Below are 14,159 nucleotides of genomic sequence, written 5' to 3' on the forward strand. Positions count from 1 at the left end.
AGAGAAATGTCTGCCTCTTGAGCTCAAAAATGATTTCAGCACAGAAGTGTCAATACTGTGAGGTAGTAATGGCTGCAGGTGAGTTTCAGAAAGAATCACCTGAAAGAGAAGGACATGTACCATCATGAATGCACTTTCTTTCTTTTTTTATCATTCTCTAAACTGAGATGTCAGTGCTGAGTTGTGTATTGTTCTAACATGACCATCCATTACATTTAGGCAGGAACAGTCTATCCCATTAATCACAGGCAGAAGGTTAAGTAAAGATGTAAGCATATTGGAAACAAGGCTTAAAATGCACATAACCTTGATATATTAGGCAAATGTCTAAGAAAGGGCCACAGACCTAAAAAGATTAATGGAAACAGACCAAGCCAAGTTATATTAACTATGCTAAACAACATAATGTTCCAATCTATTATTCCTGCGCAGAAATAGATTGTGCATGAGATCTGCCAGACATATTTTGTGTGTGTATATGTATGCATATATAATCACATGAAAATCTACAAAATAGCAGATGAAATAAAAGAAAATCTAATGAGAAAATGGGCTATAAATTGGTTGATATGTCTGATGTGATAAATAGGCCTTTCAAGTTTCATTTTCTTTTGTTTAATATGAAACTGTTGTTTCTGTTCTGCGGCTGAAGTAAGTGAGGAGGACATTACAGTCTCAAATCAAGCCTGACTCTTGGTTTTCTCTGAATATTCAAATTCATGTGTGCAGCTGTCAAGAACCTCAAAAGTTCTGGACTGATGTTCACTTTAAGAAGATATATTTCTAAAGAATGCAACCAATTCATCAAGTACAGAGCATCTACTGTTTATTTCAATACGGTTGGCATGGAAGCAATACTTAAGAGAGTGTGGCTTTGATTTAAAAGTTCAGTTCTCTTAAATCAGGGCATAAGTCAGCCCTGCACAACTTGTGATCCATCTAGCAAACACAACCCACCAGCCATACACAGTGGCTCCCAGGGGGTCAATGAATGTTGTGTTTTTCTGTGCAAATACCTGAGTCATCGGGAGCTGTTGTTATTAAGGCATGGGATTTATTGCCTGCCTGGGATCTTCCTTGACTTTGTGAAACTGCATGTGCAGATGTGTAGGGTTAAGTGTTTTGGGGAAATGGGGCTGCACTGCAATTGTTGCAGTGTTGACCCATCCTTTCCATGGGCTTCATGGTGTGGACACACACGAATGTAATCTACTTCCTATTCCAATTAAAGGTAAAGGTAAAGGGACCCCTGACCATGAGGTCCAGTCGTGACCGACTCTGGGGTTGTGGTGCTCATCTTGCTCTATAGGCCGAGGGAGCCAGCATTTGTCCACAGACAGCTTCTGGGTCATGTGGCCAGCATGACTAAGCCGCTTCTGGCGAACCAGAGCAGCACACAGAAACGCCGTTTACCTTTATTTACTTGCACTTTGACATGCTTTTGAACTGCTAGGTTGGCAAGAGCAGGGACCAAGCAACGGGAGCTCACCCTGTCACGGGAATTCGAACCGCCGACCTTCTGATCAGCAAGTCCTAGGCTCTGTGGTTTAACCCACAGCAGCACCCGCGTCCCTATTCCAATTACTTGGAGGTTAATTTAACTGTAGTTTGTCCCAGGGTGAACCCTTGTGTCCAGTGTTTTTTGCACAGATCGAGAAATTATCTCCATGTCGTGGCAAACGTAGAGGGGGAAAGTGTCAGCAGTGAAAAACACCTGGGTGCATGGTGAGCAGCCTGTGTGCAAGAGCAGTTGCTACTGGGTCCGTGATCTGACAGCTCTCACATGGAACCACCAGTGTAAACATCTCCATGTGGAGTCTGTCTCTCCGGCCACTAAAATTGGTGTGGCTGTGGCAGTGTTTCTTTGCACTCCCACCACAGTATGAACTCCAGCCGCTTGCATGCACAGCCCCCACTGTGGCAGCACAAATGTTTCTCACCAATGGTGTCTTAATGTGGGTGCTAATGTTCATAAGAACACGAGAAAAGCATCCTGCTCTCACAGTGGCCAAACAGATGCCTGTGAGGTCCAGCGCCGAGGGCCTTCTGGTGGTTCCCTCACAGTAAGAAGCCAAGTTACAGGGAACCAGGCAGAGGGCCTTCTCGGTAGTGGCACCTGCCCTGTGGAATGCCCTCCCACCAGATGCCAAAGAGAAAAACAACTACCAGACTTTTAGAAGACATCTGAAGGCAGCCCTGCTTAGGGAAGCTTTTACTCTTTAATAGGTTATTGTATTTTAATATTATGTTGGAAGCCGCCCAAAGTGGCTGGAGAAACCCAGCAAGATGGGCAGGGTATAAATAATAAATTATTATTATTATTATTATTATTATTATTATTGACCATCAAGCAGGACTTGAGCACCACAACAATCTCTCCTCCTTGGGTTCCTAGTACAGTGGTACCTCGGGTTAAGTACTTAATTCGTTCCGGAGGTCCGTTCTTAACCTGAAACTGTTCTTAACCTGAAGCACCACTTTAGCTAGTGGGGCCTCCTGCTGCTGCCGTGCCACTGGAGCACGATTTCTGTTCTCATCCTGAAGCAAAGTTCTTAACCCGAGGTACTATTTCTGGGTTAGCAGAGTCTGTAACCTGAAGCGTATGTAACCTGAAGCATATGTAACCCGAGGTACCACTGTAACTGGTATTCAGAAGTATTACTGCCTCTGACCATGGAGGTAGAACCTGGCTATCAAGGCCTGTAGACACTGAAAGCCTTCTGCTCCATGAATTTGTCCAATCCTCTTTTAAAGTCATCCAAGCTGGTGGTCATCACTGCTTTCTGTGGGAGTGTGTACCATAGTTTAACTCTGCACGGCCTTGTCACAGGGTGAGCCATTGTGTTTGGTGGGTTCATGCATGGCTTGGGAGATTATCTCCATGTCATGGCAAGCCATACAGAAAAAGAAGTGTCTGCAGTGAAGCAGAGAGTCTTAAGTCCAGCAGTGGTCTTGTGTACATCTGAGGAACTTGCTTGAGAGCTGCTGTTAGGCATCGTATACCTGGGCTCACCACATGCCAACCGTCAATATAGGGCTTGATTTCAGGATTAAGGAGTCCTGCATAATGTGTGGAACCATAGCTCAGTGATATAGCATTCACACTGCATTCAGAAAGTCCTGGGTTACACCCCCACTATCTCTAGTTAGAAGGCTCAGATAGCAGGTGAAAGACCTCTTCCTGACATGAGTGATGCTACTGGTCAGGGAAGACCAGAGATATCCATTGTGGTGCCCTGCAGATGTTGTGAGTCTCCCATCAGCCCCAGCTAACATGGCCAACACTTGAGGAGCTGCCCAAGGAGTGAGCAATACTGAGCTGGATAGACAAATGGCTGCCATGCACCGGATCAGACTTCCTGTGTTGTTAGCTATAGCCACATTTGGGTAGGTTCTCAAGTGCACAGCTTTTGACAAAATCCCAGCCCAGCCTGATGAGAATCCTTTCAGGGTAAAAATATTGTTTTTAGTGAATTCCCTTTCCCTTTCAAAAAGAGGAACAGCACAGAGAGACCAGAAAACTTCTGTAATGAATGACAATGTGTATTGTGGAAGATGTACTGATTGCCTTCCAGGTCCTCTTGGAAAACCCTAAATGGATGTGTTAACAGCAAGATATGCGTTTCAAAGCCATTAAACCATAAACTTCACATCAGCACCTAAACAAGTTTTATTTAAAATGCTTACATCCTAAACTTGCAGCCAGCATGAACTTTCAGGATGTATATTAATCTCCTGGAGAGTTCTGAATGCTTCAATAAAACCTAGTGTCGCTAGCATTTTAGCTTATTAATACTTTAACAAAAATGAAATATAGATGCTTTGCAGAGAAAATTTGTTGTTTCCCAGGAGCTAACTAAGGTAAATTCTCTAAATACTCATACCACTGTGCTGAGTGCTACAGAAGCTCTTGCATAAAAGAGAGTGGAAATCCTGGGCATTTCAGTCTCTACAGACATCACTTGTCTTATTAAGGGGCAAAACACTCCAGGCATTTCCATTCATTTGAAAGACTTTCGTTCAAAATGCATTTTAACAGATGAACACCACCGTACGTGATATTTCAGAGTTCTTAAAAGGCAATTTGGAGAGGGAACACCATATGCAGGGAGAGCGCTTAAAGGAATAGGCCGGAGCCCCGTGAGGCTCAGTTAAGACCTCTGGTCTTGTGGAGGATGCCCACATTCAGATACCTCTTCTTGATGGCATCATTCTTCCAGAAAAAGAAACACTGATGTTATAAGCAAACACAGTGCAACTCTCCTGTAATGGCTATGAGTTACTCATGCGTAAACTGGTGCCTCTCTAGGCTAATATGCCTTGTTGAACCTTTCTGACTGCACAGCCCTTGCTCATCGCAGCTGCCTCAGTCGCTGGCAGAATCCGTCAGTGGGCGTTTCTTGAACCTCTTCCAACATAAAAGTTGTTTGACACCCAGTCTCCTCCTCCTCTCACTGCGCGGGAGTCTTCTGCGCAGGGAAGGTGTGGGTAGCGGAGGACCTGGGCTCTCCTCACTGATGTCCAGTATAGAGTCCTGGAGCCCTCTCTCCAATTCCCCCGTCTGCCCCCCTTTATCCCTGGTGTTGCGCTGATTGGCTTTCCCATCCACTGAGCTGTTTCTCCCCCTGCTGCTGGGTCCTTCGTCAGCATAATCTGTGAGCCTCCCCTTCGCTTCTCGCTCTGATGTCAGTTCCCTGACATCTCCCAAATAATAATAATAATAATAATAATAATAATAATAATAATAATAATAATTTTATTTTTTCCCTCCCTGCCAAGCCGAAGCCAGGCTCAGAGCGGCTAACAACAATAAAATGATAAAACATTCTAAAATCATTTCATTATAAAATTAATTCCAATCAAATTAATGGCAACCATTGGCCTAGAATTTCTGTGAGGATTGCCAGAGGAGAGAGTCAAGCTGTGCCCTGGCCAAAGGCCTGGTGGAACAGCTCTGTCTTGCAGGCCCTGTGAAAAGATGTCAAGTCCCGCAGGGCCCTAGTCTCTTGTGACAGAGCGTTCCACCAGATCGGAGCTACAGCCGAAAAAGCCCTGGTTCTGGTTGAGGCCAGCCTAACCTCTCTGTGGCCTGGGACCTTCAAGATGTTTTTGTTTGAAGACCGTAAGTTCCTCTGTGGGACATACCAGGAGAGGCGGTCCCATAGGTACGAGGGTCCTAGGCCATATAGGGCTTTGAAGGTTAAAACCAGCACCTTAAACCTGATCCTATACTCCACTGGGACGCAGGTGGCGCTGTGGGTTAAACCACAGAGCCTAGGACTTGCAGATCAGAAGGTCGGCGGTTCGAATCCCCGCGACAGGATGAGTTCCTGTTGCTCAGTCCCAGCTCCTGCCAACCTAACAGTTCGAAAGCAGGTCAAAGTGCAAGTAGATAAATAGGTACCGCTCCGGCGGGAAGGTAAACGGCGTTTCCGTGCCCTGCTCTGGTTCACCAGAAGCGGCTTAGTCATGCTGGCCACATGACCCGGAAGCTGTACGCCGGCTCCCTCGGCCCATAGAATGAGATGAGCACCGCAACCCCAGAGTCGGTCACGACTGGACCTAATGGTCAGGGGTATCTTTACCTTTATACTCCACTGGGAGTTAGTGCAGCTGGTATAGCACCGGGTGAATGTGATCTCGCAGCGAGGACCCCGTAAGGAGTCTTGCCACGGTATTCTGCACCCGCTGGAGTTTCTGGGTCAGTCTTAAGGCCAGCCCCACGTAGAGCGAATTACAATAATCCAGTCTGGAGGTGACCGTCGTGTGGATCACAGTGGCTAGGTCAGGGTGAGAGAGGTAAGGAGCTTTGCTCGCATTGCCTTTACAACTCGGGAAAGAGCCACACTGCAGGGACTCATGTCACCAGCATTATGTAAGGCAGAGGGGTGCCACTTTGGTAATGTCTGAGCACCTGCCAAGCCTTTGTGACCATTCATATAGCACACTTTCAACAGCTTGGACTTTTGCAAATCTTCGATTCCAATACTCGGAAGACGTTTGGACAATATTAAAGTCAAATGTTCACAAAGTGGAGCCCAACTAACTTGCCCTTTCCTTGTCCCCAAAGCCCAGTAAGTTATCTTGGGGTAGGGCAGGGGAAGGCGATAGCAGAGTGCAATTTCTCCATGCTGTAGGCCAGAGTAGAGTGTTAATTTCCGCCATCTGTGGGAACAGGATTACCAGTCGCAGCAGGTAATTGCTGTTATACATATCATTTCCTCCTGGGAGAAAGTCCTAGCGTATCTCATTCCTAACTTTAAAATCAAAGCTATTAGAACTTTTCAGGCATTCACTTCAGGAAGAATGAATGGAATCATGGTGGGCAGATTCCACTACCAACCTACACATGCCTGTTTAAAGGTTTGATGAGAACTTACGTGCACACAATATTATGTGTGGAGGGGCTTCACTGCATGGTAAGGGATTCTGAAACAGCAGTCTTGTGGATCAGTCAGAATACTCCCTATGTGTGTAGCACAGAAAACCTTTTCAGACTTTTGAATGATTGCTGGAGCCCACTCCATGGGCCTCATTCTACCTGGATGTTTCCCAGGATTTGGGGTGGGCTACAGCATCAGTTGCATCTTAATGGTGTGTTGAATGTGACTGCATCTAAGTCCAATATACCTTCCTATCCTCCTATATTCTCTCAAGTGTACAGGCAACAGCTAGGATTTAAAAGTTATCAGGTGTAATCCGGCAATTTCAATGTGATCTACATAGTCTCTCCCATTATATAAAGCCAATAAGCACTTTGTTCTCTACTTAATATTAAGACATTCCTTTACTAATGAGCCATAGGAAAAAATATTTTAATACAGCCAGTGCAATTAAGTACAGAGATATGCTCCATCTCCTTTTAAACGGTATGAACATCCTGCATATTTTATTTACTGAGAAAGATGCACAGTGGAGCCTTTATCCACCCTTTCCAGCTCATGATGTCCCCAGAACAATAGGAGATGCGCCAAAGATTCAAAACAAAGATTCCCTCAAGTAAACATTGCTATCCTATTGTACAATGGCTACAGTGCGTGAGAAAGAGGATTAATAACACCATATACAATGTGCTGCAAACCAGATGCACTTTTTAAAGTATGGATTATTAATGATGGTTGACATTTTGGTTTCCCAAAGAACTCTTGCGTTATTTACCTCTTTCCATCTCAGGATGATGCCTCTTCAGTGAGAGGAATAAAAAGATGACTAGCACACCTGCTCCATCATTCCTCATCCAAACTTTATTCAGAATGTTTTACGCCACGTTCCGAATCGTGAAGGACAGGTTATAGTTCTCCAACTGAAATCTGTTCTGGTAAGGAGCAAATTAGGGATGCTAATCTTAGTGATGCATCAAGTATAGAAAGAGAATAAGTTAATCAGGAGATTGGCTTGATGGAAACAATTATAAGAAATCAAAAGAAAATCTTATCAGCAAAGTTCAGCTGTTGCTAGCTTGTAAGCTTGCCAATCACTTTGTTTGGGTTATAGGGTTTTATTTTTTTAGTTTGGTTGCCAAAGAAGCAAAGGCCAATTTCCTTTCTCTCCCCACACCCCACCCTCAGCCTTTTTCTCAAAGCTGAACATTTTAGGTGAACAGGAAGTTTTTGCAGTGAGCTCTACTAATGGAAGCAGCCCCATCCTCACTGCTGGGTCTCAGAGCCAGGCCTCCTACTGTGTTTTCCTCAGGCCCTGCCAAAAACTGCTAGTCTCACCTCCAGCTCCACCAGTGGAACCACTGTAATGTGCTGTGCTAGATTCTATATTAGTTCTAATTGTATTGTTGTGAATTTGCAGGATTCAGTTGTCGAAGTAGCCAGGCCAGCATCTTGGTAATGGGCCTAAGCATGGTCGTTAGTCTGAAAGTTGCTCTGTGCCAGAGGGCAAAGGACTCTCCCTCACCTGGCTGGTAGTGAGAAAGACATAGCTAGGCTAGAAGAAAAAAGGAGGCAGAAGCCAGAGATTGAAAGCCATGCTTGATTTCTGCTTGAATCCAAGGCTGTGGCTATGGAAGGAGAAAGTTGGGGTGTTGACACCATGAGCCCCTCCATCATAGGCTCAGGTTGTATATATGTGTAAATAAACCACATATCATAAAGGCACCACAGTCTCTGCCGTCCCCCATTCCAAGGAAGCCAAACCCTGGGAAAACACATGGAACCTCTGGAATCTTGGGGTTATTGGGGTGGTGTGCAATGGCTTATTTGCAGACACACAACAGAGGTTCTAAAGGAAGCTCAAGGACCACAGTTTGAGAACCCATCGTCTACACTAACTGGGTTTCAAACATGCCCATCCACACTTGGAGATGTCAGGGATTAAACCTAGGACCTTCTACATGTAAATGTTATGCTTTACTACGGCTCTAGTCTTTAGTTCTCTGTATCATCATTTTTTAAGCTGTTCTTTAATCCTGTCCATTTTCCCACAAGAATAATCTTCAGCATGAAGTACATGAGGCATCTTTCTCTTAAGTGGGAGAGCAAAGTGCCCCTGTAGAAAGTGGTTTGGTAGTTCCTATAGGAGATGTGAAACTGAATATTCCATTCCATACAGTTCCATACACAGGTGGCACTGTGGTCTAAACTACTGTGCCTCTTGGGCTTGCCGATCAGAAGGTCGACGGTTTGAATCCCTGCGATGGGGTGAGCTCCCATTGCTCAGTCCCAGCTCCTGCCAACCTAGCAGTTCGAAAGCATGCCAGTGCAAGTAGATAAATAGGTACCACTGCGGCAGGAAGGTAAACGGTGTTTCTGTGTGCTCTTGTTTCCAACATGGTGTTCCGTTGCACCAGAAGCAGTTTAATCATGCTGCCCACATGACCCTGAAAGCTGTCTGCGGACAAATGCCAGCTCTCTCGGCTTGAAAGTGAGATGAGTGCCGCAACCCCATAGTCACCTTTGACTGGACTTAACCGTCCAGGAGTCCCTTTACCTTTTACCTTATTGCTTTAGAGGACTATTGAAATGCCATGGCAGCTAGGGATACAGTGCATTGGGAAGTGACATGCCATCATTGCCGCGTAAAGTGACCAGAGTGGACTGGGCACTAATGCCTTTACCAGTGGGTATCACAAGATGATGATAGATGCATAGGTGTTGCTAGAAGCATCCTCCAGACACAGGTCGACTTTCCAGCAGTGCCCTGTGTGCTGCAGGTCATCAACCACTTGCATTGGACAGTACTGACTGGTCTGCAGCTACGCAGGTGTATGCCTGCTGACCAAGAGGTGCCCATGCATCCACCATCCACCACAACAGCATCCTTATTGGTAAAGATGTTGGGTGTCCCTCCTATTTGTCAGTGGGGGTGACGTCTTCATTCCCAGAGCTCACTCACTCCAGGCACTGCTGTCCTGTTGAAATGAATGGGAGTTCCCATCCCTTTCAGCAGGACTTGAGCAAGACAACCTTCACATGAGGGCCTTGGACAACAGTTCTTTTTTCCTGTTCTACAGAAGTAGGAGTAGGCATCAAGATCCAAGGGTGCTTTTCTGAATCACAGGACAGATATGCAGAATCTTTTGAAGCCAAGTCGGTTCAATCTTACCAGATTTTTGGACATCCCATTCCTTTCAACAGTACTGGCTCAGGATAGGAAACATTTGCCTATGTACAGAGTTGCTACTTGGGACCAGTTTTTACTACATCAGCTTAACTGGGTTGTGGCAAGAGCTGTATATTAGCCACGAATATTTTTGTCGCAAGGGCAGAAGTAACCTAGTCAAAGCTTTTTCATTTTAGGTAAATGTTTTGAAAATTTCTTTTCAACCAACTCCTAGGTGGCCTATGAAATTTTATAAGACCTCAAATACTTCATGGCCTCACAAGTAGCTTTTTATAACTCTAAAGGTAGAACACTTATGGGAATTCTGAAACTCTAAATCCTGTGCCACTTTGGAAAGTTTAATAGCATCACCTTCCCAGCCATAATGAAAAGAAAATGTTATTAAGGAACTCTGGGAAATTCTGGCCTCTTCTTATGAAGCTCTGCAGGATGCTTTGATTTTGTAAATATGCAACATGAGCAGTAGATGAGACCAGTAAATCTAAAGCATGCAGTATTCCCAGAGAAGCACCCAGCTGCATAATGCTCAAAGTACATAAGCAGAGAATAAGAGCACCACATTTTCTTGGCTTGGAGCAAGACGTATGAAAACAGGATATGAGCTCAGCTGGTATATTAGGAACCCAGAGAAGGGATTGTAGGTGCAATATGCTGAAACAAAGCAAAGGAAGTCTCCCTTCAGCCTAATCAATGCCTGAATGGGCCCCAGTTGTTGTTTTTTCATGAAGATTTGAAATATTATTTTTTTTAAAAGTCCACTGAAGTGAGCCTTTGTTCGTAAAGATTAGGGGCTTCCACCTAGCACCCATAAACACAAGAAATGTTTGACTTCTCCCAACTTAAAATTAAAGATTCTAAAGAAATTGCAGCATTATGTGTACAGCACATTTGCATATGTAGATCAGCATCTGATAAACACACCCCTAATTTTTCTTGTCCAGGGAGAAACAGATTTATTTTATTAAGAAAGAAAGAGAAGAGTATATTCCAATTAGCCAGCTGCTGTTTTGTTTACACAAATACCTTGCTCTTCCCTTGAAGAAACTTAGAGCACTTACTGAACACACAGGAAACCTCCTGGTTATTTTCACAAAAATGCACACAAGACAGAAAGCATGTGTCAGTTCCGTACAGCATGGGAATGACTAATGTGGCTGGAGCCACGATACAGGCAGAAAGAGACTGGAGGAAAAGACAAGAATCAAGAGTATTATATCAGCATATAACTTGCAAGCTGGGTAATTGAAGTGCGCAATACAGACATTCTAGTGATCTTTGTCTGCGAATTATTGTCATTGGTTAGAAAGCACCTAAAGTTTTCTAGGCACTGTACAAAGATTTACAAAGAAAACAGCCCCTGCCTGCACAGTTGCAACACAATTTGCACAATACAAAAGGGGGAAAGGGGATCAGGAAGGAGGGAACTATTAATAGTCAGGCACTAATTATTCAGCAGTGTGGAATGGCCAAGTGGAATTGGGGAAGACAGTTTGATGAGAGGAGGTGACAAATGGCAGTGATCTCAGTCAAGCTGAATGGGTGGACCATACCATCTCACCAGGTGGAATGGCTGCTTACAGAATTTGGAGGATGCTGTAAGACAGAGATGGGGAATTTGCATGCCATCTGGTGTTATTGGGCTGTATCTCTCATTATACTTGACCATTGGCCATGCTGGCTAGGGTTAATGGGAGTTGGGGTACAACCACATTATGGGGTGGCAGATTCCCCACAATCCCTGTTGTGATGTACCGCCAATTACAATGTGTTGCGTTAAAACGTTTTGAAGAAATGTACACTATAACGTCAGACCTGCTCTGCTTCACCGAGTCTTCTGTGGTCCAGAACCTTGTTTCTAACACTGTATATATAGCCTGATGCCCCAGAGAAGCTGATGAGCAGGACATGAAAGGAGTAGCCCTCCCTGATTGTTTCCCCCAGCTCTGGTGAACTGTCTTTGAACACAGATGCTCTGCATAGCCTCTGAGAGACTCGCCATCCTTGAATTTGTCTAATCTTCCCTTTATAGCCCTTTAGTATTTTTTGGACAAAGAACTATGGAATCAGACCAGCTTTCCCATTCAAATTCTCCACTGTGACTCCAGGCACTTCATCATTTCTGATGGATCTATTATAGCTGCAATCCCAAGACATAGCAATGCAAATCTTGTCCATTACCTAGTCTTAGCAAAAAAGGTTAAGACAAAATATAATTCTAAAGTAATTCATAGAATCATAGAATTTTAGAGTCGGAAAGGATCCCCGGGGCCATCTAGTCCAACCCCCAGCAATGAAGGTAACATTTCATCTTTTGGCTCACATCTACAATGCAACCATTTTCTGTGATCTTCTGTATGAACCCTCTTGTGCAGTTTTCATCTTAATCCTTTACATTTCCCTTCCCCCTCCCAGCACATGGGTTTTTTGATTGGATGGTGTGTCACTGTAAAATATAAATGTTTTATGTAAGCTTTAATTGCGTGCTTTTCATATTTCACCATGTTCTGCCTTTTGAAAGATAGTAAATTACTCCCAAACTGGATGAGGCTAGAGGTCTTAATCTTTTTTGCTTTTAAAAACTATTTTAAAATAGTCTTCAAGGCTAATCTAATAGGAACATAGGAAGCTGCCTTATCCAGTCAGACCATTGGCCCATCCTTTCGGAGTATTGTCTGCAGTAGCCAACCTTGTTTTTTCAGGGTTTCAGACAAGGATTTATGACAGAGGCAACGAGTGGCCCAAAGCTATCCAGTGAGCTTTGTGCCCAAGTAGGGATTTGAATATATCTTAGCCTGACAGTCTAACCACTATACCACACTGGTTCCAAAACTGTGGCTAGTTTTTCACACTAGCTGACAATGCAGCACATGTCTTCATCGTTTCCAATTCAAATAATTCGCTGGCTTGCTATTTCACTGGGAGCCAGGCTGTTACGATTGCTCTCCCTCCCTGTGGCTTTTCCTTGTTCCTCATCAAAGTGCCGACACACCTATTTATTGCTCATAACGTCGAGCCTTCCCAATTCTGTGCCATCGATTTAGTTGCACCTTCTCCTGTACACTCCCACCAATGTCCACACATGTCCTTTATAACTGCTTGGAAACTTGGCGTTTTATTCCGGACATATATCCAGTCTTGCAAACATGCCATGTGGGTTGTGGCAATCAAAAACATAGATATTAGTCGCTTCCCTGCAGCAAAGTACTTCCTCAAGACCATTATTCCATCTCAGGATTGAAGGAAAGAGTCACCTCGCGGCAATTCATCTACTACACTACTGCTGGTTTGAATTTGCCCCCATCGTCTGAATTTTTCATTCGTCTTTCCTTTCCACCTCCTCCCCACCCTCCAGGTTTCATGAAATAGTTTCTTTGGAATCCTAGAAAAGGACTCTTGAGAGCCATTTTGCCATTTCACTGTTTTACTAGGAGGTATTGTGTTCTGCTCATCCATCATAATCTTCCTGCTTAGGAAGGTGTCGTGCAGCATGGCTCATCTCCTACTCTATTCCGCTCGTAAAAGATAGAAGTTTGAACTCTGTAAATTTGTATAGCTCATAAAAATGAAAGACTGATAATGCTGCTTAAGGACAGACATACTGTGAGCAGTCTCCGAACAGGCTTCCTGCCATATATGCTGGAATTCATTCTGAAATGAATTATACACTCAAGGCTTTTCAAATACCAATGGCTTATTTAACTCCTAGGTATATAGCCAACTGTCTCTCTACATTAGCAACCAAGCTGGATTTTCTGTCTTCTGAAACCCACTTCAAATGGCACGCAGCAATTGTGTGTTTTCTGCAACTGCGCCTGTTGGAAACACACACAAGTGGAAATGCACAATGGACAGATATAAACAGGTTGTTGTTAGGATCTCCGTAGTGTGTGCTGCTGGTTGGAAATCAAACCGAAGTGTTGCACCAACAAGCACAAAAACCCACTCTGCAGCACCACAAATCCAACTCAATGGTGTGATGTTGGAAAGTGCCAATCACTTCTCCTACCTAGGGAGTTATCTTTCCACAAGGGCTGACATTGATGCTGAAATGCAGCATCACCTGAGCTCTGCAGGTGCAGCTTTCTCCGATTGAAGTGCAGAGTGTTTGAGGACCAGGACATTCACGGGGAAACCAAAATGCTTGTTTACAAAGCTATTGTACTACCAACCTTACTGTATGCTTCTGAAACACGGACCACTTACGAACGCCGTCTTCAATTTCTCAAAAGATTCCATCAACGGTGTCTCCGAAAAAATTTACACATCACTTGGGAAGACAGGCGAACTAATACCAGTGAACTGGAAGAAGCAAAGACCACCAGTGTTGAAGCAATGATTCTTCAACATCAACTTTGTCCTGTTGTTCAGATGCCTGATTATCATCTTCCAAAGCAACTACTCTATTCCGAACTTAAAAGTGGAAAGCATAATGCTGGTGGTCAATAAAAGAGATTTAAAGACAAATCTAAAAAAATGTAGCATAAACACAGACAACTGGGAAACACTGGCCCATGAGCGTTCCAGTTGGAGAACAGCCTTTGAAAACACTGGAACTCAGGACAAAAGGGTGAAACATGCTAAGAGGAAGG

The sequence above is a fragment of the Podarcis liolepis genome, assembly GCF_965112155.1.
Source record: "Podarcis liolepis genome assembly, chromosome: 9".
Taxonomy (NCBI): domain Eukaryota; kingdom Metazoa; phylum Chordata; class Lepidosauria; order Squamata; family Lacertidae; genus Podarcis; species Podarcis liolepis.